Source organism: Pteronotus mesoamericanus, unplaced genomic scaffold (genome assembly GCF_021234165.1).
Source record: "Pteronotus mesoamericanus isolate MK-2021 breed Mesoamerican mustached bat unplaced genomic scaffold, CSHL_Meso_final contig_61, whole genome shotgun sequence".
Taxonomy (NCBI): domain Eukaryota; kingdom Metazoa; phylum Chordata; class Mammalia; order Chiroptera; family Mormoopidae; genus Pteronotus; species Pteronotus mesoamericanus.
The window spans coordinates 490,598-496,816 of record NW_026555217.1 but is presented as its reverse complement, the minus strand read 5'-3'; the positions used below and the strand labels follow the sequence as shown (position 1 = coordinate 496,816).

The window sequence follows — 6,219 nt, the reverse complement described above, 5'->3', positions numbered from 1 at the left end:
ACTCCTTAGTTCCCATGTCTGGGGTGAAGCCAGGGAGAATTAATTGGGATATCTACCTTCTTCTGCCTCCTCTCCACAGGTGTCTACTCCTTGGTGCACCTGGTGATACCTGGAGCTGAGAGGAGAAATCCTGAGGCCTGAATGTACCTTTCCTGCACAGCTTCTGGATACTGCTTCACCAGCTATGCTATGTTCTGAGTGAAACAGTCCCCAGGAGAGGGCATGCAGTACTTGGGCTGGATCAGCACAAACACTGGGTACTGTTGGGATTCATAAACTACCTGAGAAAAACAAACACTTTGTTGCATTGCAAATGCATTTGTATTTTTCTAAAAGAGTATTATTTTTATATTTTTATTTATTTTTTCCATCAGTTGTCAAATGATCTTAAATTGAAATATTTTCCTTTGCAGGTCTTAACTAGCCAGGCATTCCACAGCACCACTGTTGACGTCATCTATGATGTCACAAGGGTGGCGACCATTGACAGTGCAACCCTCAGACAGGGCAGTCCTCAGGATCTCTTCAATGGTTCTAGCATGTTCTTTAGCTAAAGACCGGTACCACATCTCTTGGGCAATGTTAATGATCTCATCAAAAGTGGTATTGCCACTGGCTTAATTGTGTTTTATTTTTTTCCTTCTTTCTCTATCAAGGTGGTTCTCTGAGGGTTTTGATGATCAGGGCAGAGGAAGAAGGCACTACTTCAATCTGGGCATGTTTGTTCTGAATGATCAGACCCTGGTGATGTCATCACCAACCTTTTCTGGAAACAGACCTAAGGGGCCGATCTTGGGTGCCAGGGAAGACATGGCACAGAATTCCACATGGATGCACTGCAGGTATACAATTTTAGTTTCTTTGGGGTCGAACTTTGGCGGCATGGTGGAGGCAGCTGGCATCATATGAACCTGGATTTGGGATAAGCAAAGAGAGTTGTACCTTCACTTCCTCTGAGCAGAACGCCAAAAGCTCATTTTTCTAGTACAGTTGTATCAAATGTCCACTGTTGCTTTTCCCTGCCCTGCCCACACCCCACTCACATTGTCAATCCCCACCCTGTTGTCCATGTCCATGGAACATTTATATTTTATTGTCGATTAGACCCTTCCTCTTCTTTCCACCATTATCCCCCTCTCCTCCCTCTGGTTACTATTAGTCTGTTCCTTGTTTCCTTGTATCTGGTTCTATTTTGCTCACTTATTTGTTCTGTTCATTAGGCTCCTCTTACACATGAATTTTATGCTATTTGTCCTTCACTGTCTGGCTTGTTTCACTTGGCAGAAAGTCTCCAGCTCCATCCATGATGTCAAAAAAGGTAGGAAAGTTCTTTCTTTCTTTCTGCTGAGTAGTATTTTATTGTGTAAATGTACCAGTTTTGTGATCCACTCATTTATTAACAGGACTTCATGGTCTTTCCAGTGCTTGGTTATTTTTAATATCACTGCTATGAACACTGTAGTGAATGGGTTCTTTCGAACTGGTGTTTCAGGGCTCTTAGACTATAGTATCAGCAGTGGAATAACTGGGTCAAAATACATTTCCATTTTTAGTTTTCTGAGGAACTACCATATGAACCTCCACAGTGGATGCACCAGTCTGCATTCCAGTCAACAGTACACTAGGGTTACCTTTTCTCTACACCCTGTCAGCATTTATTTTTGGTTCATTTGTTAATGAGAGCCATTCTGACTGGTGGGAGGTGGTATCTCATTGTGGTTCTAATTTTCATCTCTCTGATGGCTAGTGATGCTGAGCATCATTTCATACTTCCCTGGGCCCTCTGTATATCCTCCTTGGAGAAGTACATTTTCTATCCCTTTGCCCTTTTTTAAGTGGATTGTTTGTCTTCCTGGTATTCAGTCATATGAGTTTTTATGTATTTTGCAGATCAAACAGTTGTCCTAGATATCATTGGCAAATACATTTTCATGTACTGTTAGATACCTCTTTATTTTGATAATGTTTAGCCATGCTGAATTTTTTTTTATGTAGTCTTATTTGTTTACTGTTTCCTTAATTTCCCTTGCCATAGAAGATATATTCATGAAAATATTACTGCATGGGATATTCAAAATTTTACTATGTATAATTCCCTCTGGTTACATAGTGCCACATTTTATGTTCAAGTATTTTACCTATTTTGAATTTATTCTGGTGTATTGTGTGAGCTCATAGTCTAGTTTTTTGAATTTTTTTTTTATTTTTATATGTACCATTCCTGTTCTCTCAACATCATTTGTTGAAGAGGCTTGTTTTATTGTATTTTATGCCCCTTCCTCTTTTGTCAAATATTTATTTACCATAGAGACAAGGGTTTATTTCTGGTCTCTCTATTCTGTTCCATTGATCTATGCACTTGTTCTTATTCCAGAACTAGGCTCTTTTGATTGCAGTGGCCTTCTTATTTAGTTTGATATCAAGTAATATGAATCCTATGACACCTTTCCTTCTAAACTGCTGAGGCTACTTGGGGTTACTTTTGGTTCCATAGAAATATTTGAAATAGTTGTCCTAAATCTTTGAAGTATATCCTTGGTATTTTAATAGGAGTTGCATTGAGTTGATTGATTGTTTTGGGTAGTATGGACATTTTAATGGTTTCAGTTATCCAAATAGATGAACATAGTATAGGCTTCCATTTATCTGTACCTTCCTTAATAACTTTCTTCAGTGTTCTGTTGTTTTCCAAGTGCAGGCGTTTTATATAACTGGTTAAGTTTATTCCTTGGTACTTTATTTGTATTTTTGCTCTAATAAATCAGATTTTTTCTGCTAGGTTCTCTTTCAGATATTGCATTGTTGGTGTACAAAAATGCCTTCAGTTTCTGCATACTGACTTTGTATCCTGATATTTTGCAAAATTTACTTATTAGATCAAATAGCTTTTTGGTGGAACATATAGGGTCTTCTATGTACATTATATGTCATTTGCAACCAGTTAGTCACTTCCTCCTTTCCAATTTAGATGACTTTCATTTCTCTTGCTTGTCTCCTCACTGTGCCTAGAACTTTGTAAATTATGTTGAATAAAAGCAGTGAAAGCAGATACCCTTTCCTTGTTCCTTATTTCAGTGGGGAAGATTTTAGTTTTTCCTCATTAAATATGATGTTGGCTGTACATTACTCCAATATGGCCTTTATTATACTTAGGTATGCCCTCTCTATTCCCACTTTGCTGATGATTTTATCATAAATAGGTTCTTTAACTTATCAAATGTTTTTCAGTCTCCATTCAGATGATCGTTTTTGTTTTTTTTTTAACTTTCATTTTCATGTGGTGTATTACATTTATTGATTGTCAGATTTTATACCATCCTTACATCCCTGGGATGAAATCCACTTGATCATTCTGTATTATATTTTTAATGTTTACTGGATCCAGAATACAAATATTTTGTTGAGGGTTTTTAGCATCTAAATTCATCAGCAATAGTGACTTATAGTTTTCTTTCCTAGTTGTATCTTAACTGCTTCTGGAATGAGGGTAATTCTGGCTTCATAAGAAGAGTTTGGGGGTCTACCATGTTTTTGCACTTTTTGGAATAGTTTGAAAAGGATAGCAGTTATCCCTTCCTTAATTATTTTGTAAAATTCACCTGTGGGCTGTCCAGACCAGGGCTTTTTTTGTGCTAGGAGTCATTTGATTACTGCTTCAATTTCACCAGTTGGGGTCCATTCAGATTTTCTGTGTCTTCTTGATTCAGTTGTAGAAGATTATATGTTTCTGAAAATTTGTCCATTTTTGCCCAGGTTGTCAAATTTATTGACATAGTTATTTGTACAAGACTTTGTAGTTCTGTGGTATCAGTTGCAACTTTTCTTTTATTTTGGATTTTATGTCAGATTTTATTGATTTGGGTCTTCTCTTTTTTTTTTTATGGGTTATTTTATTTTTTTATTTTTTATTATTTTTTTTAAATTAATTTATTTACTTTTTAAATACATTTGTCTTGCCCCCTTGCATCAGTCTTTGGTTTGTCCAATTGCTATGTTCCTTGACTTTCCCTTTCCCTAAAGGCTTCTTGAGTTTTACCTTTATAAAGAATCAGTTCCTAGATTTATTGATCCTTTGAATTTTTCTTTTAGACTCTCATTTAATCAGCTCTGATCTTCATGATTTCCTTCCATCTACTTACTCTCAGCTTTGTTTGTTTGTATTCCTCCAGTTCTTGTAGATGATGGGTTAGGTTGTGTTTTAATAATGTTTCTATCATTTTTAGGTTGACCTGCATTGCTATGAACTTCCCTCTCAGGACTGCCTTCATTGTGCCCCAAAGGTTTTGGTCTGTGGTAGGTTCCTTTTGATTTGTTTCCAGAACTTTTGTGATTTCTTCCTTAATCTCACTTTCAACCTTTTCATTATTTAATAGTGTGCTATCAAGACTCTGTATACTTGAAAGTATTTCAGGATTTAAAAAAATATATTTTATTGATTTATTTTTAAGAGAGGAGAAAGGAGGGAGAAAGAGAAACATCAATGTGCGGTTACATCTGGAGAGCCCCCTACTGGGGACCTGACCTGGAATCCAGGCAGGTGCCCTGACTAGGAACTGAATCTATGGCCCTTTGGTTTGCAGGCCAGCACTCAATCCACTGAGCCACACTAGCCAGAGCTTGAGTTTTCTATTAGAGGTTTGCTGCCATTTTCAAAGCATTTTCATCTGTGAAAGTACTTGATAGGATTTTTTTTTCAAATTGTTGAATCTTGTCTGTGCCCTACTGTGTGATCAAGCTTGGAAAATGTTCCTGTGCATTTGAAAATAATGTATATTTTGTGTTTTGGGGCTGGAAGTTTCTGTATACATCAATTAATCCCATCTGTTCTAAAGTGTTGTTCAATGCCACAATATTCTTGTTAAGTTTTTGTTTGGGAGATCTATCTATTGTTGACAGTTGGGTGTTAATATCCTCTACTTTAAGTGTGTTCTTCTCAATATTTTTCTTGAGGTCCTCCATGATTTTCCTTAGATACTTGTCTGCTCCTATGTTTGGTGCATATATGTTGGGATGATATAAACTTTTAGGTTATATATTCTTGTATTATTCCCATAAGTATGATATGTTCTTCATTACCTCTTATTATAGCCTTCATTTTGAAATTTATTTTGCCTGACATAAATATTGGTATCCCAGTGCTTGGAATATTTTTTCCATCCCTTTATTTTCAGCTCATGTAGATCGTTTGATCTGAGGGTTTTGATGTTGTTGCTGTTGTTTTGTTTTGCTCCATTTTCGAAATCGTGTGCGTGAGGTCCTGTTTTCTCAATCATAGAGATACCTTATGTCTTTTGATTTGAACAATTAGTCTATTTACATGTTATATATTTATAGATATGTACATATTCATTGTATTTTTCCCTCTCTCTCTCCTCCCACTGTCCCTTTTCTTCATCTTCATAAAGTGGTTCTTATGATGTATCTTACAATACTGGTTTGGTGAAGCCACATTCTTTCAGTTTTTATTTTTCTTGGAAACTCCTTATTTTGCTTTCCACTCTAAGTGAGAGCCTTGCTTACTAGAATAGCCTCAGTTACAAGGTTTTTCTTTTAATTATTTGAAATATGTTTTGCCATTACCCTCAGGCTATTAGTGTTTCTGTTTAGTAATCAGCTGATAGACTTATTGGAGCACTCATATTACCAGCTCCTTCTCCATTGTTACCTTGAAGATTCATTCTTTGTCTTTATATTTAGATATTTTAATTATGATATGTCTTCAAGTGGGTCTCTTTGAATTTGTCTTGATAGGGACTCTCTATGCTTCCTTCACTTTTCTTGTTTTTTATCTCCTCTAGTTAGGGAAATTTTCTGTCATGTTTTCAAACATATTTTATATCCATTGTTTCTCTTCTTCTCATTCTGGTATATTTATGGTATGGATATTATTATATTTCATGTTCTCCAGCAGCTCTCTTAAACCTTCTATATCCTCTTTAAGCCCTTTCTCATTTTTTCATAGTTCTGTGTGGAATATTTTTTTTTACCTTTGTCCTCCAGCTCACTGATTTTAACCTCTGCTTCATCTGCCCTACTTTTAATTTATTTTATTGTGTTCTTCCTTTCAGAATCTTTAGTCTTGATTTTCTCCTGACTCTCAAGGATAGTTCCTTTTTTAAGCTAGGGCATTTCACAGCAAGTTTCCTGTAGCTTCCTTGGAATTTTTGTGGTTCCTTCTGAGTTCTTTGAGCATCATTATAACCATTATTTTGAATTCAG

At 36.0% G+C, this 6,219-nt stretch overlaps 1 pseudogene; it reads right to left on the bottom strand.

Annotated features, from left to right (window-relative positions):
- Window positions 1-416: 416 nt before the first annotated feature.
- Window positions 417-977, bottom strand: LOC129076585 (60S ribosomal protein L12-like; annotated as a pseudogene).
- Between the last annotated feature and the right edge of the window lie 5,242 nt (window positions 978-6,219).